At 42.9% G+C, this 24391-nt stretch overlaps 1 long non-coding RNA gene across 1 annotated transcript; it reads right to left on the bottom strand.

Moving 5' to 3' along the window:
- Nucleotides 1-289: 289 nt before the first annotated feature.
- Nucleotides 290-5988, bottom strand: LOC131825842 (uncharacterized). The gene is made up of 3 exons (XR_009351328.1): nt 5764-5988; nt 4756-4832; nt 290-1052 (listed from the first exon to the last, which is right to left on the bottom strand). It is a non-coding gene; the product is annotated as an uncharacterized LOC131825842 (long non-coding RNA).
- Nucleotides 5989-24391: the final 18403 nt, after the last annotated feature.

The raw sequence follows: 24391 nt of genomic DNA, 5'->3' as shown, positions 1-24391 counted from the left end.
GAGATTACTTTTTTTTTTTTTTAATTTTATTTATTTATTTGACATAGAGAGAGAGAGATCACAAGTAGACAGAGAAGCAGGCAGAGCGGGGGAAGCAGGCTCCCTACTCAGTGGGGAGACTGCTTCTTCCTCTCCTGCTCTTCCCCCACTGCTTGTGCTGGCTCTCTTTCTCTCTCAAATAAATAAATATAATCTTAAAAAAAAATAATAAAATAATTAATCTTAAAAATCAACAAGTAAAGTTTTTATCAAAGAGTAAAATTTGAAAGACCCTCCCCCCTATTCTCCACCTACAATAATTTTTTTCCTTTTTTTTTTTTTAAAGATTTTATTCATTTATTTGACAAAGAGAGATCACAAGTAGGCAGAGAGGCAGGCAGAGAGAGAGGAAGGGAAGCAGGCCCTGAGCAGAGAGCCCAATGCGGGACTCCATCCCAGGGCCCTGAGATCATGACCTGAGCCGAAGGTAGCGGCTTAACCCACTGAGCCACCCAGGCGCCCCTCCTTTTTTAAAAAAAAAAAAAAAAAAGAGTTTATTTATGTATTTGAGAGAGAGATAGCAAGCAGAGAAGGAGAAAGAAGTGGGTTTCCCACTGAGCAGGGAGCCCAACAACTGGCTGGATTCCGGGACACTGGGATCATGAGGCAGATGCTTAACTGACTGACTGAGCCACCCAGGTGCTCCTCCACCTACAATGATTTGTTATAGGCCAGGTTCCCCAGGGAACAGACTGAGACAAATTCGTGTGCAGGTGGTTTACGAGAAGTATGCTCAGAAACAATGTCTGGAAGGGATGAGAGAAGCAATAATGGGCAATATCTTTGGGAACTCTGAAGCTAAAATTGTCCTTCTGAACTGTCCCAAATTGGGTCAAAGGAACATGTGTTTCTACCGCAAAATAACCAGTCATTGGATGCATTTTGTCCCCAGGAAAGGACTTAAACTTGTCAAAGCACCTACAGGCAGCTGAGGGTAATGCTTCTAAAGGCACTCTGCGTTGCGTTTGCTGTAGGCAGGCCACGTTCCTGACAACTGTCCAAAGTGCCTTGTCCTAAAAAAAAAAAAAAAAAAAAAAAGTGGCTAATACCCCACAGTATCCACTACACCCCTACACTCCTATTCCCTTCTCCAGAAACAAAAACCATGACATGTCTGTATCCCTCCAGATCTCTGTTTTTAAACTCATATACATATATATTTTCATATACAAGTGTATATGTATAGATGTTTTCTTTTTTTACTTCAAGTGATTCACAAGATATGCATTGTTCTATTGTGATATCCATTTGTGTTGGAGATCTTTCCATTCCAGTACAAATAACTCTCTTTTTGGTTAACAAGTGCATAACATTCCATATTGCAGATGTCAATTTCATCAAATGCTTTTTTTTTTTCCATCTACTGGAATGTTCATATAGTAATCCTCAAGCTTACTAATTGTCAAGATGTTTGAAGTAAATATGCATAAGCACAGCAAAAAACATTGTATTTATTCTTTTTTTTTTTTTAAATAAAGTCTGTGTCCGACATAGGCTCAAACTTGCAAACTCAAGATCAAGAGTTGTGTACTCTACCAACTGAGCCAGTCAGACATCCCACACCAAAGGACATTTTCAAAAATGATCAGTAATGAAGGAAAAAATAATAAAAAATAAAAACAAGGGGTGTCTGGGTGGCTCAGTCATTAGGCATCTGCATTCAGCTCAGGTCATGAGTCCAGCATCCTGGGATGGAGCCCGCATCAGGCGCCCTGCTCAGCAGGAAGCCTGCTTCTCCCTCTCCCACTCCTCCTGCTTGTATTCCCTCTCTTGCTGTCTCTCTCTGTCAAATAAATAAATTTTTTAAAAAGTAAAACTAAAAAATTAAAAAGAGAAACAAAAAAAATAATAAAAAATAAAAAAATAAATGATCAGTAATGAGGAGAGTTACCATATCAGAAAGCAAGTCATAGTAAAAGGCAATAATAATTGACACAATATAGTTTCATTGCAGGGATACAAACAGATGAATAAAATGAATAGAAAATTAAATAACAGACTTCGTGTTTATATAAAAATATATTCAGTTTATGATAAAAGTGCAATGCAAGGAATTGGGCAACTTGATATTTAGAAATTAAGTTATACTCTACCTTACACCTTATACAGATAAAAATTCTAGACAGACTTAAAATTGTAATATAAGGGACACCTGGGTGGCTCAGTCAGTTAAGCATCTGCCTTCTACTGAGGTCAGGATTCCAAGGTCCTGATATCAAGCCCTGGGGTCAAGCTCATTGCTCAGCAGAGAGCCTGCTTCACCCTCTCCCACTGACTATGGCTCCCTCTGCTTGTGCTCTCTCTCTCTCTGTCAAATAATTAAATAAAATCTTTAAAACAAAATTTAAAACATGAAAGTCTTCATCTCATTACTACAGTTTTAAAAAATGTAATATAAAAAGCCCATAAAACTATTAGAGGAAAATATGAAAATATTACCATAAACTCAGTTCATTAATGGAAACTTTTCCTAAGCATGAAATGAAACCAAGAAACCATGAAGGAAAAATGCCAGTTTATATTGAATAAATTCAAAAACTTCTATGGAAATAAACACTCACACAAAACAAAAAACAGTATTATATGACAAGTAATAAATTAAAAAATATATATTTGAGGTGAGTACAGTTGGGGCACCTGGGTAGCTCAGTCAGTTAAGCATTAGACTCTTGATTTCATCATTGGACTCTTGATTTCAGCACAGGTCATGATCTCAGGGTCATGAGATCCAGCTGAGTCAGCTCTGAGCTGGGTATAGAGCCTGCCACAAACACAGTGTCCTCCCCTCCTGCCCCTCCCCTCCCGCCTTGGCTCAAACACACTCTCTCTAAAAAGAAAAACAAACAAAAAAAAAGGAAGTGCAGATAATCATCCAAATCACTAAAACACAGGATATATAATAAAGAAGAGACAGTGACAAATCATAAAAAATAATAAAAATGTAATTTATAGAAGAGAATATAAACATCCAATACAGATATAAAAAGTTACTCATCCTTACTAGAAACCACAAAAATGTGAATTAAAACAACATAATACAAACGTGGGGAGAGAGAATCATCAAGAATTTAAATATCGTGGGCCACCTGGGTGGCTCAGTGGGTTAAAGCCTCTGCCTTCAGCTCAGGTCATGATCTCAGGGTCCTGGAATCGAGCCCCACATTGGTTTCTCTGCTCAGCAGGGAGCCTGCTTCCCCCTCTCTCTCTGCCTGCCTCTCTGCCTACCTGTGATCTCTGTCAAATAAATAAATAAAATCTTAAAAATAAAAAAAGAATTTAAATATCAGTGTTGACTGGCTGGCTCAGTCAGAAGAGCATTTGACTCTTGATCTTGGAGTTGTGAGTTCCTGCCCCACATTGGGCATAGAGATTACTTAAAAATAAACAAATAAACTTGAAAAAATATATATACATGTATACGGGGAAATGCATGCAAGAATCGTGAATGCAGTATAGTTTGTAATTGCAAAAGATTTGAAATAATCTAAGTATCCATTAATGAGAACATTTAGTCAAACATAATACATTCATGCTACAAAATATTGAACAATTTTTATTAATATATTTTCAAATATTTTATTTATTTATTTGAGAGAGAGGAAGTGCATGCCTGAGAGAGAGAGAAAGAGAGAGAGAGAGAGACCTCATAAGCGGGATTCCAGGGGAGAGGGAGTGGGAGAGGAGGGTGAAGCAGACTCCCTGCTGAGTAGAGAGCCAGACGGGACTCCATCCCAGAACCCTGGGATCATGACCTAAGCTGAAGGCAGACACTTAACCAAATGAGCTACCAAGGTACCCTATTTTTTAAAGATTTATTTATTTGATGGGGGAGGGTCAGAACGGGGGGGAGAGAGAAGAATCTCAAGCAGACACCCCACTGAGCATCAAGCCTATTGGTCAGTCTCACAACTCTGAGATCATGATCTCAGCCCAAACCAAGCATTGGACACTTGGCCGACGGAGATCCCCAGGAACACCTAAACAACACTTTAGAAGAATGAGATAGAGCTGGCACTGAAAAGTCTCCTCAATACATGCACAGGATTGATGTAGTTTTGGGGTATTGCTAGGATTTAGAGCCCACAGTCAAGAAAGAATTCTTGAGACATCTTCGGTGCAAAAAGGTGGTTTTATTAAAGCATGGGGACAGGACCTGTGGGCAGAAAGAGCTGCACTAGGGTCATGAGGTGTGTGACCAAGTGTATACTTTCAAGTTGGGAAGGCGTTCGGGATAGCACAAGCCTCCAAGGTATTTTGGACCATGATGGGGCTAGCTATTGTCAGGAAAAGGTCATTTATTACTGTTTAGTAAAAACTCAGTCATGAGAATATTCAGATGTATATCGGTGGGTCTTACACTTCAGGATAATTGCCAACATATATGTTGAGGGGTAAAGATAAAGGAAGTTTCCAAAGGAATTTTTATACATTAAAGTAGACTTACAGGATCCTGAGGGTTGGGCTAAGATTGCCTTTTGCCCCCAGCAAAGTGTTAACAACGAGGCAGCTGGGGTTTCTAGAGGAATGTCACTCTGCCTGTTTCAAGGACCCATCAGTGAGCTATAGGTAAAAAGGAAATTTAATTTTTTTTTTGCTGTTGTTTCCCACATCAATATTAAGAAAAAAATCTGATCATATATTTAAATACACATATCCTTATTTGAACATATGTATGTATGCATGCATACACATATAATAAATACAATAAACTCTTACCAGTGGCTATACATGTGGAAGAGCACTGGAACTGATCCTTGGGTAAAGTGGCACTTCTGCTTCTCATATGTATTGTTCTGTGTGTTTTGAAAATATAACAGTGAGCCTACATTATATTTTGTGATTTAAAACACAATTTCAAAAAGGGAAAGGTGATACTGACTGGTAGGATAGTACAAAAGAATATAAAAAGAACAACTGTCATCCCATCATTTTTAAAAAAAATTCTTTTTAAATTTTTTGAAGTAAACTCTATCCCCAACGTGGGGCTCAAACTCAAAATTCCGAGATCAAGAGCCCCATGCTCTATGGACTGGGCCAGCCAGGTGCCCCTGTAATCCCATCATTAAGAGAAAATGCGTCAACATCTCTTTTTAAGACTTTAAAAAAAATTTTTTTAAGATCTTATTTACATATTTGTCAGAGAGAGAGATCACAAGCAGGGGAAGCAGCGGGCAGAGGCGGAGGGAGGAGCAGGCTCCCAGCTAAGCAAGGAGCCCAATGTAGGACTCAATCCCAGGACCCTGGGATCATGACCTGAGCCAAAGGCAGAAGCTTAAGGACTGAGCCACCCAGATGCCCCATCAACATTTTAATATCAATCTTTTCAGCTCCTTTTCTTTCTTTCCTACAAGTGAATTCATTTTTTAACCTTGTTGAGATACAGACTGAACGGTATTGAAATTCTATGTATCTTTCTTTCTTCACTTTAATTTTTCCTAGAAGTTATCTAGTGTGGAGTTCTCCTTCCTCCATTAAAGTTGTTCTGCTTCTTGGGGACATGGGCAGCTCAGTGGGTTAAAGCCTCTGCCTTCAGCTCAGGTCATGATCCCAGGGTTCTGGGATCAAACCCCATATGGGGTTCTCTGCTCATCAGGGAGCCTGCTTCCTCCTCTCTCTGCCTGCCTCTCTGCCTACTTGCGATCTCTGTCTGTCAAATAAATAAATAAAATCTTTAAAAAAAAAAAAAAGTTATTCTGCTTCTGGGTGAAAGTCAAAGCCACTTACTTGCTCAGGAAGGACTCTTCCCTGCTGATCACCAAGCCAGAAACTCCAGATCCTAGCTCTAAGGCACAACAGGAATGGCTTAGCCACTACCATCTGGTTCAATGAGCTTTAGACTACTTCAGGGTCACCTGGAAAGCTAAAGGTACATCGAGGTGCACGGGTGAGGGCTGGGGGATCAGACTAGGAGGCTCAGCAGACTAGGAGGCTGAGGAGTCCCTGAGTACAGCTGACTAGGTCATTAGAAAGAACTACTCAAACACAATTAAGGAAGTATAGCCAAGGTGAGGCTCCCACAGACTGAACTTTGCTCCCTTCAGCTGGATTGCAGGGCAGCACAAGTTGGAAAGAGGGAGTTTCTGCTAAGGTGTTTTTTTGCAGTGGGGAGATCTTACACTTGAGCCTAGTTCAAAGGGGAGAATGATAACCTAGCCATCAAGAGTAAATCCACACTTGCGGTTTACAAAGGACCCCTGAACAAGGCTCCTTTGGACTTAAACAATGACCAGCAGGAACAGGCCAAGCACGGGAGTGGGTCTTAGAGAGACAACTGCTCACGGCATCCTTTGGGCCCTGCGAAGAACTTTGGTGAGCAGAACCAGCATGTGGGGGACCTGGTCCTGACATTATGGGGGATGGGAGGGGGGCCACCAGTTGTATCAGCATCTGAATGTAATCCATTTGTAACCCTGCACAGTATGGAGTAAGAATCTATGGGTAAGTTTATAATCAGAGGAAATAAACATTTAGTATCCAAGAGTCAGCAAAGAGGCAAAAGAACTGATTACAGAACGCAAATAAATAAAGAAAAGAAAATGGCTAGGTTTCAGGCCCCTTTGTCCTGACTCCAGTCCTGGTGCTTTATTTACTACTCCCCAGTTAACTCCAATGCTTGCCCACTCTTGGCTGCCTGTGAAAGAAACCCAACTAAACTAGCTTAGACAACCACAGGAAGAGCCTCACAGGCAAGTGCAACTCACACTGGCTCTCTCTCTTCCTCTTCTTTCTCTTGTCTGTACATCTCTCTGCATGTCAACTTCACTCTCCCACAGACAAGTTCCTACAAGTGAATTCAAGAATAGCTGTTAGCAGTTTCCAGACCACATCTCCCAACTACCCCACCCAAGAACCTCACTCTTTCTCTTCGTGCCAATTCAAACATCCTGGTGCAGGATGGGGGGCTTGGGGGCGGTGGGGAGAGGCAGCCAGTGGCTTTGATTATCCGGAAGAAATGGGAAGATGCGAGCAGGCAATTAAACAATTAAATGTCCTCCACATGGAAGTCTAATTTTCACTGGCCTCTGTTCTTCCTTGTTATAATTGCATCATTGTTTCCACAAACTCAGTAAAGATATGGATTAAACAGGAGGTTAGTGAGCTCGACTATACCTTTTATATACATTAACAGCATCATTATTTTCATTTCCAGGTTTATTCTATTGGTTAGCTTTTATGCCTATTAGTTCTTTTTTTTTTAAGATTTTATTTATTTGACAGAGAGAGAGATCATAAGTAGGCAGAGAAGCAGGCAGAGAGAGAGGGGGAAGCAGGCTCTCTGCTGAACAGAGAGCCTAATGCGGGGCTCAACCCCAGGACCCGAGACCATGACCCAAGCTAAAGGCAGAGGCTTAACCCACTGAGCCACCCAGGCACCCTGTGCCTATTAGTTCTTGATGGACTGTGACACATGGAAATTTGAGTATGCTGATAACCACCAGATATTTTGGTACATTTTTTTCTTCTTACATGGATTCATCTCTTTCTGTAATGTTAACAAGAGTAATTCTGTTATATTAAATATAACATTTCAGAATTGATTAAGCATTGTGTACCCCACTAGATAGATTCAAATCAATGTTTGCTTGCAAAAGAATTTGCTAAAGCCCTAGATTTGTACTGTTTTTCTCACTTAGCATAGTACAAAAAAAAAAGGGGGGGGGATCCAAACTGGGGTAGAGGGCCTGGATTGACTCCCTGCCATATCACACACCCTGTGACCTTGAGCAGGTCCTTTAGTCATTTATGTTTCTGAGTCATTCTCTCTGAAATGGATTACATTTCCTATATAGCAGGGATATTAGGAGAAGTAGAGATAACAGATGCCTAGCACAAGTTATGGGAGGCTTAATAAACGGTGCTTATTGATTTTGGCCAAACCCATAGCCTGCAGATGCCCTGAGAGATCCTTATTCCAGGTTGGGAGGACTTAGACTTGTTCCTCTACATATTTGCCTGCCCAAATTACATAGAAAGAAATCACCGGTTTACAAGGATCTTTCTTCTCCAAGCCCCAATTGCCCTACATAGCCCATGGTCCATTTGATCTTCCTATTACTCTGCCATGGGACATATCTGACATGGTTAACTCAGACCATAAGCTTCCCACATTGTTCACATGTTTCACCATTGGTTGCCAAACTGACCTCATTTCCTGCCAAGCTAACTTCATTTCCGTTTTTGATAGGGTTACTAAACTGGATGGGTTCCGAGAATACTGCTGACACAGTATATCTGGATTCTGCAAAGGGGATGATAAGGTCCCGTGGTCTCTCTGTGGCCAGGATGGCCAAAAAAAGTAATAGGGTAGATAGCAGAAGTTGTAACTGCTAGGAAGCACATTCACTCATTCACACAGCAAATAGCTACTGAGGGCCAATGTGGGGCACTGAATAAGATTCTATGGACAGAAGCGAACAAAAGAGACAAGACTTTCGGAGCTTACCTTCTAGTGGTAGGGAAAGAGACAATGAACACACAAATCATCTGGAAATTTCATTATATATATATATATATATATATATATATATATATATATATATAAATATAATCTCAGGGTCCTGGGATTGAGTCCCGGATCAGGCTCCTTGCTCAGTGGGGAGCCTGCTTCTCTCTCTGCCTCTGCCTGCTTGTGTTCTCTCACTCTCTGACAAATAAATAAAATCTTAAAAAAAAACAAAAAACAAGGAGTAACTTTAAAAATTAGCAGAACCATCCAATGAGGGAATAAGCTGCCTCAAAAAACAGTCTGCTAGGAAGAAGAAAATATACATATTCATGTCATCTAATTACCCTTTATTTGGTAGTGGTGAAAACCATTGAGATCTAGCAAATTTCAAGTATACAATACATTATTATGAACTCTGCTCACTGTGGTATATATTAGGTCTCCAGAACTTATCTTATAGCTGAAAATTTGTACCCTTTGACCAACATTACCCCATTTCTCAGCCCCTAGTAATCACCACTCTTTAAAAAAAAAAAAAAAAATGATTTTAAGGGCGTCTGGGTGGCCCAGTCAGTTAAGTGTCTGTCTTCAGCTCAGGTCGTAATCCCAGGGTCATGGGATCATGACCTCATCCTTTAATACTCAGCAGGGAGCCTGCTTCTCCCTCTCCCTCTGCCTGCTGCTCCCCTTGCTTGTGCTCTCTCTCTCAGTCAAATAAATAAATAAAACATTTCTAAAAGTAGATTAAAAAATTTTTTTTAATTTTTAAAAGATTTTATTTTTTTTTTAAAGATTTATTTATTTATTTTAGAGAGAGAGCACAAACCAGTGGGAGCGGCAGAGGCAGAGGGAGAAACTCAAGCAGACTCTACCCCTGAGTGTGCAGCCTGATGCAGGGCTGGATCTCAAGACCCTGAAATCGTGACCCTAGCTGAAACTACAACCTGGGGCTGGAACCCACAACCCTGAGATCAAGAGTTGCTGGCTCCACCAACTGAACCAGCCAAGTGCTCCTCGCCACTCTTATCTCTGTTAACTATGCGCTCCACTCACAGATTCCATATATAGGTAAGATCATGTAGTATTTGTCTTATATGTTAAATTAAGCTTATTAAAAATATATATATTACAGAGACACCTGGGTGGCTCAGCTAGGTATCCAACTCTTGATCTCAGCTCAGGTCTTGATCTTAGGGTCTTGCATTCAAACCCTGTGTTAGGCTCCATGCTGGACATGGAGCCTACTTTATACACACACACACACACACACACACACACACACACATTTTATATGTACACACATTTATTATTATTATTATTATTTTAAGATTTTATTTATTTATTTGACAGAGAGAGAGATCACAAATAGGCAGAGAGACAGACAGAGAGAGAGATGAGGAGAAGCAGGCTCCCTGCTGAGCAGAGAGCCCCATGCGGGACTCGATCCCAGGCCCCTGGGATCATGACCTGAGCCGAAGGCAGAGGCTTAACCCACTGAGCCACCCAGGCGCCCCCATTTATTATTTTTTAAAAACAATTTGTTTTTAAAAGATTTCTATTTATTTATTTGACAGAGATCACAAGTGGGCAGAGCAGCAGTAAGAGATAGAGAGTGGGAAGGAGGCTCCCGGCTGAGCAGAGAGTCTGTCTCGGGGCTCAATCCCAGGACTCTGAGATCATGACCTGAGCAGAAAGCAGAGGATCACCCGACTGAGCCACCCAGGCGCCCTGGCAAAAGCTTTTTTTAAAAAGTCACTAATATCCAGGGCGCCTGGGTGGCTCAGTCAGTTAAGCATCCAACTCTTGATTTCGGCTCAGGTCATGATCTCAGGGTCCTGGGATGGAGCCCAGCATCCGGGTCTCTGCTCAGCACAGTCTGCTTGTCTCCCTCCCTCTGCTCCACTTTCCCTCTCCCCTGCTTGTGGGTGTACATGCACCCACTCTCTCCCTAAAATAAATAAAATAAATATTTTTAAATAAATAAATAAAATAAAAAGTTATTAATATCCTGGAAACTGCATGGGGAAAAAGTACTCTCATAATTGAAGAAAGGAATGCAAATTAATACAGCTTTTACTGAATTTTACTGAATTTTAGATGCTATCTAGTTTTTTTAGATGTTATCTAATTTAAAAAATAGATTACGATTGAAAGAATGGGCTGGAAATACTTATACATGTGCTAGTACACATATAGAAAACAGCCATCCTCAGCATCCTAGAACAGTCCTTATCAGATGGTGGGAAGATTTCAGGTGAAGTTTCGCTTTTTACTTTTGTACTCTGCCATATTGTTTCAATGGGTTACTTTAAGCACATATTAATTTTCTAATTTAAAAACACATTAATAGGGGCGCCTGGGTGGCTCAGTGAGTTAAAGCATCTGCCTTCAGCTCAGGTCATGATCCCAGGGTCCTGGGATCGAGCCCCACGTTGGGGTTCTCTGCTCAGCAGGCAGCCTGCTTTCTCCTCTCTCTCTCTCTGCCTGCCTCTCTGCCTACTTGTGATTTCTGTCTGTCAAATAAATAAAATCTTAAAAAAAAAACACATTAATAATGATAATTATAATGAAAAATAAAATAAAAGCAAATTAATAGTAGGTTCTTCCCTAGAGAAGTGTTGGTACAAAGCCAAAAAGACTATTTGTAGTGAACTTTATAGGGAGAGTTCCACCTTGGTAGGGAATTTCAGATTGGATGCCAGCCTTCAATAGAAAACATTCCTTAGTTCTACGATGTATAACTCTGGCTGGACTTTCCAGTTGGATTATAAGTTCCTAAAGGACAGGGAATCTGAATTTTGCTTTTTAAAAAAAATGCCCCTCATCCTTTAAAAGCACAAAAGTACATACTCTTGCCAAAAAAGAATGCAGGGGGATGCCTGGGTGGCTCAGTGGGTTAAGCCTCTGCCTTCAGCTCAGGTCATGATCTCAGGGACCTGGGATCAAGTCCTGCATCAGGCTCTCTGCTCAGCAGGGAGCCTGCTTCCCCCCCACCCTTTTCTCTCTCTGCCTGCTTCTCTGCCTACTTGTGATCTCTCTCTGTTCATGCATAAATAAAAATCTTAAAAAAAAAAAAAAAAAAGAATGCAGGAACATCTGTTTTTTTCACAGCTGACATAGTGCAGAATCAGTGCCCAGAGCTGTAGGCGACATATTGTTGTTCTAACCTTTCCTATCATAAAGAGAAATGTAATAGCATTTTCCTGGTAAAGAAGGTTCAGTCAGCACATTTTGGTTTTGGAGTGGCAAAACAAGAGTTTATTTGTTCAAAGTTAATGGACCAAGAAGAGTTGATCAGTACATTGCCAGGATCTCAAGTTACACACCACCACCAACTACAGGTCTAGGACCTTACCCTGGGTACCCACTTCGGTCTCTAATTAGTTATCATTGATCCTTCTGGCAAAAACCTTGACCTTAATAAATGTGTTCTGAATGAATGAATGAATGAATGCAATAACAAATAAATACATGCCCAAATGAATAGACAAATTATTGGATAAACAGATGCATAGGGGGCGCCTGGGTGGCTCAGTGGGTTAAAGCCTCTGCTTTCAGCTCGGGTCATGATCTCAGGGTCCTGGGGTCGAGCCCCACATCGGGCTCTCTGCTCAGCAGGGAGCCTGTTTCCTCTTCTCTCTCTCTCTGCCTGCTTCTCTGCCTACCTGTGATCTCTGTCTGTCAAATAAATAGATAAAATCTTAAAAAAAAAAAAAAAAGATGCATAAATACATTAACAAATGAATGAGTGAAACATTTTCTCATAGGGCAAACAGACATACTACGGGTCAGGGACACTGATCCTGCCCTTACTGACTGACTTAGAAAGTAGAAATGGGGGTGCCTATGTGGCTCAGTCAGTTAAGTGTCCAACTCTTGATTCCAGCTCAGGTGGAGATCTCAGGGTCGTCGGATAGAGCCCCCGACACGCTGAGCTCCACACTCAGCAAGTAGTCTACTTGTCCCTCTCCCTCTGCTCCTCCCCCTGCTTGCTCACTCTCTCTAAAATAAATAAATAAAACCTAAAAAAAATAAAATAAAATAGAAAAAAGGAAGGAGAAACAGACGGGGAGAATTACAGGCTACCTGAGTGGCTCAGTCATTTAAACATCTGCCTTAAGCTCAGGTCTTGACCCATGATCTCAGGTCATGGCTCAGGTCATGATGGAGCCCCACATTGGCTCCTGGCTCAGCAGGGAGTCTGCTTCTCCCTCTCCTTGGTGCTCCTCCTGCTTGTGCTCTCTCTCTCTGTCAAATAAATAAATAAAATTTTTAAAAGAAAGAAAGATGGAAGGAAGGAAGGAAAAAGAAAGGAAAGAAAGAGATGGGAAGGAAAGGAGAGAGGGAGGGAGGAAGAGAGAGGAATGAAGGAAAGAAAGGGAAGAAAAGAGAAGGAAAGAAAAAAGAAAAGAAAAGGAAAAAAAAAAGAAGAGGAAAGAAGAGAAGAGGGGAAAAAAAGGAAAGAAAAGAAATGGACACAAGAGCCCAAAACTGGAGCTCTTCTTGCCGAATGTGGCCCCATCTCCTGGTCAGTGCCCAAGAGTGTGCCCAACCAAGCAGAGCACAGAGCACAAGGTCAGAACCACACATACACAGATGGGCCCTGCCAAGGAACCTTTTATCCCTCTTCCGAGCCAAGATACAGCAACTACTCAAAGAAATACTGACCTAAGTTCCCTAATTAAAAATATTTGGTTTCCTCATATTTGGCCCATTATGATTCCAGGTATTTGATTCCCATTTTTTTTTTCACAACAGAACATGTCTATGTCAAGAGTGTGATCCTACCCATGTTTGTGTATGTATGTGCCACTTAATATCTCTCCCCCACCCCCAACATACCTCAGTGCAACAGAAAATAGCAATTACAGCTCAAAAGCTAAAGTGCAAAAGATTGAAGTGGTCAAGATAAAAGACTATAGGAGTGCCTGGCTGACTCAGTCAGTAGAGCATGCAACTCTTGATCTGGGGTCAAGAATTCAAGCCCCATGCTGGGTGTAGAGCTTACTGGAAAAAAAAGGTGGTGGTGGGGGGGTGCCTGGGTGGCCTGTGGCCCTTGATTTCAGATCAGATCATGATCTTCAGGTCCTCAGATTGAGTCCCATGTTGAGCTCTCTGCTCAGTGGGGAGTCTGTTTCTCCCTCTATATCTGTGCTTTCTCCCTCTCTCTCAAATAAATAAACAAAATATTTTTTTAAATAATAATAATAAATAAAAGTAAATTTTAAAATAATAAAATTTAAGGGAGTTTCCTTTTGTTTGTTTAGGCTATTTTTCTTAAATGTTGGGGCTTTTATGGTTTATTTATTTATTTTTTAAAAATGTTTTAGTTATTTGACAGACAGAGATCACAAGTAGGCAGAGAGAGAGAGGAGGAAGCAGGCTCCCCACGGAGCAGAGAGCCCAATGTGGGGCTCGATCCCAGGACCCTGAGATCGTGACCTGACCTGAAGGCAGAAGCTTTAACCCATTGAGCCACCCAGGCGCCCGTTTTATTTATTTGAGAGACAGAGAGTGCCCAAGCAGGGGGAGCACCAGGCAGAGGGAGAGGGAGAAGCAGAAGCAGACTCCCTGCTGAGCAGACAGCATGATGCAGGGCTCCATCTCAGGACCCTGGGATGACTGCCTGAGCCATCCAGGCATCCCTGTTTAAGCTGGTTTTTTTTAAGTAATTTCTACCCCCACTGTGGGACTCAAACTCATGACCCAGAGATTAAAAACTGGATGCTCGGGGTGCCTGGGTGGCTCAGCGGGTTAAGGCTCATGTCATGATCTCAGGGTCATTGGATCAAGCCCTGCTATCGGGCTCTCTGCTCAGCAGAGAGACTGCTTCTCCCTCCCTCCGTCCCCCACCTGCCTACTTGTGATCTCTCTCTCTCTCTGTCAAATAAATAAATAAAATCTTTCAAAAAAAAAAAGTAAAGTGCTGTGCACATACACAATTACTTTATATACAATAAAGGAATGGGAAAGGGGGAATGTGAGAATAGAAAAAACTCTACTGTATTAATCAGGATGTGATGGAGCCAAATTTTGGTTTTCTTATTGAGAATGTCTTCTTAGTCTGGAGGAACAGAGTTCTGCTGTAAAGTAGCAAGTTCCCCCCATCCTTTTTTTTTTTTTTTAAGGATTTTATTTTTAACTAATCTCTACACCCAACATAGGGTTGGGGCTCAAACCCACAAACCTGAGATCAAGAGTCATGTGCTCTACTGACTGAGCCAGCCAGGGCCCCTCAGGTTCCCTTGGTAGTACACACCCTCCCATCTGCTGCTGGGACACATCTATTGTGTCTTCATCCCCCATTTCCAAATGTGCAGGTGTGTCTGTTTCATTGATCTGCCTCATTGACAAACGCTGCAGTTCACAATAAGCTTTCATGAGTTTAGTAAGAGGTGTATACCTCTTAATCCTACATTGCACCCAGAACCATCCTGCCTACCACCTTCAAATTAATATGATCCTTCTCAGCCTTGCCTCCTTCCTTGGGCCTGTGGTTGGCTATGAAGAGTGCCAGAGTCTCCTCAGGGCCTGGTTCACAAAGGAGGTATCAGGTCTGCACTGAAGGAGCTTACAAGTGGCACTAAGAGGGGCAGAAGGAGGAGTTTGCAACCATGGAGGAGGGAGAGCTTAATGATTTATTTATAACAGTGAATATTAAAACAAACCATACAAAAAAAATAAATAATGATTAGACACATTTTGGCATAGTCCTTTGACTGACTATTGTATAGTCACTACAAATGTAATCATGATAATTTTAACAACTTGGAAAATAGATACACTGTTAAGGGGGAAAGCAAAATGTAAAATGTAGATGTGGTACGTTGTTACAATTATGGCCCCAAGGAACCACACTGGATGTATCCAGATTTCATGAAGTCCCCTCCACATAGACTCTGGGTTTGACCATGTGACTTTTTTGGAAATGGGACATTAGCAAATGACGAGTCAGATTGCAGCTTGAAAACCATTTACACAGAGGGGTCTTAACCTTTCTCTCTTACTGTTTTTGGAACACTACAACCCAGGTATTATGCTGGAAATATACCACCCAAGCCCATAGCCAGCTCCCAACATATGGGCATATTTTAGCCAGCCCCAGGAGAACCACCAGAAGACTGCAGTGGCATAAATGACCCTGGTTAACACTACGGAAGAACGGCCCAGGGGCCCCTGGTGGCTCAGTCGTTAAGTATCTGCCTTAGGCTTCTTAGGTCATGATCTCAGGATCCTGGGATCAAACTCGCATCTGGCTCCTTGCTCAGCGGGGAGCCTGCTTCTCCCTCTCCCTCTGCCTGCTGCCCCCCTACTTGTGCTCATTCTCTCTCTGTCCAATAAATAAACTCTTAAAGAAGAAGAAGGAGGAGGAGGAGGAGCAGGAAGCTCAGCTAATTCCTACTCAACTTGAGGACTCACAGAATTGCAAGCAAGTAAAAGCACTAAATTTTGGGTAGTTTGATATAATTTCTACTTTGTTAAAGTAAGTGTGCATATGTAGAAGGAAAGTACCAATGCTGTTTACATAGAAAAGACCTCACAGCAATCCTGTGACAAAAGAAACTCAGGTGAGGAAATCTGTTGACTCTGTGTAACTTGACCCGAGGCCACCTACCAGCAGAGACCAACATAGCCTAGAGAAAAAGTTATTTAAACAATAACCACAAAAATAAGCACACAAAAGAGTACAGACATTGTGTTTAGAGTGATGAAAAATTTTTGGAAATAGGGCTAGTTGGACAACATTGTGGTTTTAATTAGTGTCATTGCATTTATGTATTTTTATATGGTTAAGGGGAGCCTAGCTGGCTCAGTTCGTGGACCACATGACGCTTGATCTCCGGTTGTTAAGTCTGAGCCCCAACCCTACACTGAGTGTCAAGACTATTTAAAAATAAAATCTTTAGGGAAAAAAAAAGTTAGGATATCAAATTTCATGATGTATATATCTTTCCACAAAACCATCAAATCAAAGTCACTCTATCACAAACTTCCTCCCCCAAATGGGGCTCTGTCTCTAACATGCTGTTCCAGGGGCTGCTTGGGCCACCGTGAACTGCCAGCTTGTACAGCAGGCCAGTACTAGCTTTAGGTAATTTTCTGTTTTTATACAGACTTGGGCTGAGTGATGCAACCTGATCCTGCCATCCTTTCAGAGGCCACGAATGTCAGGATGGGGTTGTGGACCTTACCCTCCTCAAAGAACCCCACCCATGTCCGGCCCACTCCCGACAAAGCTCGAGCTCTCTTCCAGGAGGCATCAAGGTGCAGGATGTATTTACAGCCACACCCATAACAAAGAATTCTCGTTTCAAAATGTCCTTCCCTGCCTCCTGTAGCAAGAGGTGACACTCACATCTGGCACCTACCCCTTTGTCCTGCGCTCCAAGCCAACCTGGTTTTCGACAACTCAATGAAATGAAACAAAGTGGGGAATGAAAATGAAACAAAATGGAAAGGGAAAGGGGTTTAAAACAGCACTTTACCCTCAGTCCCCACGCAAACGAGCGCCCCCACCCCAGCAGGTCCAGGACCTCCTTGGTGTCCTGTGTGGGACTGGGATCTCACTTGTCAATGCTCACTAGCCCCCTCAGAGGGTGTTTGCTGAGTGCCTTCCTACTGACTCTTTAATCCTAAACTTGAATCTGCTGGGACTGACTCATCCCTCCCTTGCGGCACCGATACTCAGTATCAGGACACAGCAGCTGCGGCAAAATCCCTGCCAGGCTCGGAGCTTTCTCTCCTCCTCCTTCGAATCCACTCTAACTCAGTACTTGCTGCCTACCTCAGGTTTTTTTTTTTTTTTTTTTTTTTTTCTACCTCACGTTTCTCCAGTGCCTGGCCAATTCAGCACTGCAGTTTTATTTTTTTGCTTCCCTGAGCCAAAATATATTCGTTACTAATTTCTCCATTCGTCCACCTCCTAGGCTTGTCTTTAGCCCTTCTTTCTGGGAGGTACTTTCCCTCAGCTTCTGGGTCCTGGTAATTACCTCGTCTAACTCAATTACGCGACCTTATTTTTTTTCCCACTTCCTTTTTCCTTCCATTGTTATGCAGAGGGAGGGGGAGGCTGCTGAGTGAACAAGGAGAATTGAATTAGGTAGCTGAGTATTTCAGCAGCTCCCTTCCTGGTTCTGCCTTCCCTGAAGATTTCACTTAAAATAGCCCTGCACCCACTCCACACTGTCTTCCCACCTGCAAAACCCCAAGTGAAGGAGAAATCAATTAAGGGTGCCTTAGGAGAGGTGACAAAGGGGAGAGTCTGGGAGATTACAAAGATGATGGTATTGTAGGGGAGGAAAAAGTTTCCCTTGACCCTCACAAGGTCCCTGGCTTGGTTAGAAGATGAAACTGACAAAGACATTAACAGGAGTAAAGCACATATGTTTTCCAAAAAATTTATTTGTACATAGGAGCCTTCCAAGAGAATGAAGACCTGAAGAAGGGACCAGAGCAGTAAGTTTTTATACCTTTTAGGGAAATACAAATTTGTGAAGAATGACAAGACAAGAGGGTTTGGACTAGGGAGAGTAAATGGTGAAGAAGTAACTAGGAAGATAAGGGTTAGTTTAATAATGCTTGTTTACACAACCTTCTTGGCCCTAGATTCTCTATCCGTGGTAACAAGAATGTCCTCCTGCTTTTCCTCCTGTTACAGGGAGGGTTACGGTGCACAGGGGAGTTTTATGACCTGTTTCAGGGAAGAAGGTAAGGTGGGGGAGGTCAGAGTGACCATCTTCTGTGGCCTTTTTTTTTTTTCCAAGATTTTATTTATTTATTTGACAGCGATTACAAGTAGGCAGAGAGGCAGGCAGAGAGAGGAGGAAGCAGGCTCCCCGCAGAACAGAGTCCGAAGCGGGGGGGGGGGGGGGGGGGGCTTGATCCCAGAACCCTGGGATCATGACCTGAGCTGAAGGCAGAGGCTTTAACCCACTGAGTCACCCAGGCACCCCTTCTGTGGCCTTTAAAAATTCCTTCAGGGGCGCCTAGGTGGCTTAGTGGGTTAAGCCTCTGCCTTCGGCTCAGGTCATGATCTCAGGGTCCTGGTATCCAGCCCCCTATCAGGCTCTCTACTCAGCAGGGAGTCTGTTTCCCCCCCTCTATCTGCTTGACTCTCTGCCTCCTTGTGATCTCTCTCTCTGTCAAATAAATAAAATCTATTTTTTTTTTTTAAATTCCTTCAATTAGAGCCACCTGGCTGCCTCTCAGTTCTTGGAGCCTGGGACTCTTGATCTCCGGGTTGTAGGTTTGAGCCCCATGTTGGGTGTAGAGATTACTTAAAAATAAAATCTTTTTAAAAATTCCTTCAGCTTAAGATAAAAATGTAGTAAGTCAAGGTGCCATATTTTGGGGTAGCATGTCCTGGCCCCCACCAGCATCTCGTTACCGTTTAGTCAGGTGAACGGCTGATTCTAACATTACAAAATAAACTTGAGAGATTATAGAGAGGGAGATAACAGTAGTGTGGCTAAGAAAAGTAATTTTGTTCAGAGAAACCAATGCTGAGAAAACTAAAATAAAATCTCCATCCTGAACTATTTTCTCAATGATTACTCTCCTTCGTGGGGTGGGGGAGGGGGATGCCTCTTTGAAAACCTGCTAAATTATGTAGAATCTTATCTCCAGGAAAATGCACAGAAACACAGAAACCAAACCTTAGGGGTTCACCGCTTCTTTGAATCCCAGAGGTTCACGAACGGCTGGTTAAGTGATGTAAGGGAATCCGGAGCCACGATCTGGCCTTTCCTTCTTTGTAAATCCCATCTAGAGTTCAGAGTAGTTTGGGAGAAAGCATTCATTTGTTCATTCATTCAACAAGTAACTCTTTGAGAAACTTCCAAGTGTCAGGCCCCATGCTGGGCCACATTGTGAGGCAGAAAGAGGTGAATCGGACACAGTGCCTGCTCCCGGGACGCTCAAGTCTGGAGAGGGAGACCCACAGAGAACAGACAATGAGCGTACAGTGATGGAGGAGGGACGGTGGGAGCCCCGAGGGGAGGGGCAGAACTCTTTCCCACAGTTCCTCTTGCCCACAGCAGTCAGTTCCTATACCTCTGACTACAAAGCAACTGGTTTTAAAAGCCCAAGTATCCCCTGAGGGGCTAGCAGAGCAGCCGGGGTCAGAACTCTCACCCCACCCCTACCCCCACCGGCCCCATCCAGTTTTCACACCTCCAGTGGGATGGGCCTGGCTTCCGTATTTCCTCCCCCACCCCTGCCCCAACAGTATATACCTTCCCATTAGGGGCTGCTCTCTACTCCCCAGGCCAGCTTTTAAATAAGTAACCAATCCCCCTTGCACCTTCTCTCCTTTCTTTGCTTAAACCCTTATTCATTTTACTAGTCAAGCTGCCTGGAAACAAGGAGTAATGAAAATAGCTAACTTTAAGGAAGTTACAGATTTGCAAGAAACGTGGGGAGGCCCCGTATGAGCTGGTCTTTATTCACAGGCGTTAAGGCTGGGCTGGACTGGGCCTGGCCATGCTTCCTCTCATCTCTTCTCTCAATTCTCTCTTCCTTAGGGACCTCCAGAAAAAGTTTCTGACTCCAAGTCTGGGTGTCAGCAATTCTGCGTGTCTGGGTTGAAAGCTAGGCTGCATTTGATTATCCAAGCTGCTTCCTTCTCACACCTCTGGCCCGCAGCCCCTGAGCACTTGCAGGCTCTGGCTGGCCCTCCTTCCTTCCTGGATTCAGCTCCTGACTCACAGAGGAGACAGTCCCTGTCTTCCTGATGTCCTTGAAGAGTCCTCCCCAGGCCTCTGGACCCTTTTGCCCTGACTAGCTTTCACCATTTCTGGAGGTTTCTCTGATTTGGATACATTGTCTTTCTGTAATGCATTTGCTTTGTAGACCATTCTATTCCAGTTTAGAAAATGAACGAGTTTATGATCATAAGATAATGGCAAAACGTTTTATTAATTTGTTAAGGAAAGATAATAAATACAAGATGTATGTATGAAACAGAAAGGACCGGGCGCCTGGGTGGCTCAGTCGTTAAGCGTCTGCCTTCAGCTCAGGTCATGATCCTAGGGTCCTGGAATCAAGCCCCACATCGGGCTCCCTGCTCAGCTGGAAGCCTGCTTCTCCCTCTCCCACTCCCCCTGCTTGTGTTCCATCTCTCGCTGTCTCTCTCTGTCAAATATGTAAATAAAATCTTAAATAAAATAACATAAACAGAAAGGATGGAAGGACCAAGTGATACCTAGTGTTTTTGAGGTACTAAGAGAATATGAAACACTCTAAGTATTCTAAGTATTCACGATATCCTAAAGATACATGAGACACTAAATATTCACGCATGAGGCCATTTTTTTTAAAAGATCTATTTATTTTAGAGGGACAGAGGTGGGAGGGGCAGAAGGAGAGAAGTAGACTCCCCGCTGATCAAGGAGCCCAGAAGGAAGCAGGGCTCTATCTCAGGACCCTGAGATCATGACCTGAGCCAAAATCCAGAGTTGAACACTCTACCTACTGAGCCACCCAGGTGGCCCTGATGCCTTAAGTCTTAATGCAGATGATGACAACCAGTCTAGCTCCATCCTCTGACCAAAATATACAAGTAAAACCCATTGTCACTCACTGGGCTGACTGATGAGCTACACTGGTGGCCAGGTGTACTGGCTTGTGCATTTCTTTGATGTCAACCTGTGCCTTTGATGTCAACCTGTGCCTCTGATCTGATCCAGGGAAACTGTCTATGGGTGACATGCCTTTGCTCAAACATCAACTCTAGTTCTTGTAACTGTGCCATTAGCAGGGAAGGCTGACATAGCCAAGGGACAGATCATGCAAACATTATGTCCCCTTCACCCCCAGGCTTCAGGTACCCTCATGCTTCCACCCCACTGCTTCTTATCCTAAATGTGTCAACCTGTCCCACTTTTCCTCTTGCTTCTCCCTCTTTGTGTTTTTCCTTGATTTAATAATGCGTGTGTTTTGAGCATTTAACCTGGTTTGAGACCCTTTCTCTTCCTTGACCTCAGAGATAGTTGGCCTGATAGTGCACTTGGAAGCTTCCATGCCATTACTGTATAACACCTACTCTCCTACCCTGTGTTTCTCCAAACCCTGTTTTGCTGGCTATGACAATGGAGCTCAGCATGGGCTCCCACCTTGCATAGATTTGCCCCAAACTCTTTTCCTTCCCTTCCCCCACCGCCCTCTCAATAGCAGTCCTTCCCTTGATCCCCACAATGGCCTGGGGGTGGGAGGGGCTAGAGGCTAGGTTATCACAGTTAATACCAGTCCTGTCTTACAGAGGCAAGGCTCAGGCCTCCCATGTTTAGAAGGAATCCAAAGCACATTCTCCCAACTGCAGGTGAGACTTTTGCTATTCCTTGTTTTGTTTTGCTTTTTCTTTTCTGTATGTTAGGAGCTCTTCTGCTATAAACTCCTTGAAGGCATGCTTCCTGTCTTCATTGTCCCAGCTCTTACCACAGGGTTTAAGACATACCACCTGCTCTGTGGCTGCTGAACTCAATGAATATTAATGTATCCATTTTATTCACTCATTTTGACAATTCAGCCCTTTAAATCTATCTAATCCCTAACCCAATTACTAGCAGCTCCACCTAAATTTTTCTTAAGTTGGCTTCTCTTCCACTCTTTTGCCACCATGACACTTGGGTCTAAACTAGGCATTTACCTAGGCATTTTTCTAGCTAGGAATATATCAGAGTTTCCCTGCTTTCTGTATAAACTCCCCTAACCTTTCTCCACACAGCTGATACCGTGATATTAGATAGGGAGATGAAAGGAGGGAAGAGGGAAGGAAGGAAGGAAGGAAGGAAGGAAAGAAAGAAGGAAGGAAAACAGCCAACCTCCTAACTCTGGAACCCTTAAAACTTGGCATACTCTGGGCAAATTTCCCAATCATGGGGCAAGTATGTCTGTGACCCCACAAGTATTTTATTTTTTCTCTTAAGAAAGTGTATCCCGGGCGCCTGGGTGGCTCAGTGGGTTGGGCCGCTGCCTTCGGCTCGGGTCGTGATCTCGGGGTCCTGGGATCGAGTCCCGCGTCGGGCTCTCTGCTCAGCGGGGAGCCTGCTTCCTCCTCTCTCTGCCTGCCTCTCTGCTTACTTGTGGTTTCTCTCTGTCAAATGAATAAATAAAATCTTTAAAAAAAAAAAAAAAAAAAAAAAAAAAGAAAGTGTATCCCAACATGCGGCTTGAACTCAAGCAACCCCCGAGATCATGAGTTGTATGCTCTACCCACTGAGCCAGCCAGGCACACCCCTTTCTATTCTGTTTTAAAAAAAAGAAATTAGGGGCATTTGACTGTCTTGTGCATGGAGCAAGAGACTCTTGATCTTGGGGTTGTGATTTGAGCCCCATGATAAGTGTAGAGATTACTTAAATAAATAAAACTTAAATAACAAAAGTGAAGAGCTTTCCAAAAAAATTAAAAATCTTAAAATAAATAAATAAAAGAAATTAACTGGCTTTCTACCCTTCCTTTCACAGTTATAGTTAGCTGCAAATAACAGAGATCCAACTAAGACCAGCACTAGGGGAAAGTGCAGTTATTAGCTCAAACAGTTGTGTAGTGTTGCTAATTTGCTGTCTCTAGGCCTTTCAGAGTGAGAACTTCAAATGACAATCTTTCTTCTCTTGCTGCTGCTCTTAGCTATCTTTTTCTCTGTATTTCAGTTTCATTTCCTAATCTGTTCTCTTCATATAATGGAGAAGAGATCTAGCTTCATTTGACCTTATATCTATAGACCCAGAGAAAAAGAGCGCATTCCCATGTATTGATTATAACGACGACGTTAGTTGGTTCACTTGAAGTCACCTGTTTCTCCCTGAACCAAACATTTTCATGACTCTGACCAGGCCCCCACTCATGCCAGGGGGTAGGGCAAAGCTCTCATATGGGGGCTCTTGCCAGGCTCCTGTGGAATGGGATGGGGGTTGGGGCTCCAAAGGAAAAATGGGGACAGAAATGACAGAGTTCCAGGCACTTTTTTGTAGAGTAGAGGTGGGAAGAGATTTTGACATGTGCCCAGCTCCTTGTCCCTGTTTACTGGTGTTGGTTTGTTGGGTGCTTTTTCCCTTCCTTCATAGGCTGTAAGCTCTACCAGAAAAGAATCTCTCAGTTTTAGCTCTCAGTGTTGGTTATCCCTGCACTCCTAGCACATGCTAGGTATTCACTTCCTCATCTGTCCAGGAAAAAAAAAAGGTGATAGGCGCTAAAGACACAGGAAGAAAAGACACATGTCCCTGCCCTCAGTGAGAAGCAACTTATGCATACATGTGCATTGGGCCACTGTTTATCAGATCAGAAGACTCAATGGGTGGTGAAATTAACTTGGTGGATTGCAACTACAATTTTTAAAATGTGAGAGAGAACAGAAAATAGAAACGGACCAGCCAATGTCAGAGTACATCACACATAATGGGTGTATTGTTCCATCACTTTTTTTTAAAGATTTTATTTATTTATTTATTTGACAGAGAGAGAGAGAGAGAGATCACAAGTAGGCAGAGAGGCAGGCAGAGAGAGAGAGGGAAGCAGGTTCCCTGCTGAGCAGAGAGTCCAATGCAGGGCTGATCCTAGGACCCTGAGACCGTGACCTAAGTCAAGGCAGAGGCTTAACCCCCTGAGCCGCCCAGGCACCCCTGTTCCATCACATTTTTATTACAGTATAAATATTATAAATTCACACAGAGACACACACAATGTACTGGGTTGTAGTGTGAAATGCATTTCTTATGGAGTTGGTCAAAAGTTTCGAAAAGCCTGGTTTAGGCTGCTTGGACTGAAGTATGATAAGATAGTATCCTCCCAGTTTAGAGCAACCCAGAGCTCCAGACACTGAGTCATGTCATCGCTGGGAAATAACACCTGGGAAGCTCGTTCAAAGACCCAGGGTGGAAGTGGAGACACAATTTCAGGATGCCGTTGCA

Source organism: Mustela lutreola, chromosome 2, assembly GCF_030435805.1.
Source record: "Mustela lutreola isolate mMusLut2 chromosome 2, mMusLut2.pri, whole genome shotgun sequence".
Taxonomy (NCBI): Eukaryota; Metazoa; Chordata; class Mammalia; order Carnivora; family Mustelidae; genus Mustela; species Mustela lutreola.
The sequence above is the reverse complement of the archived record's forward strand: the minus strand, read 5'-3'. Positions and strand labels throughout refer to the sequence as shown.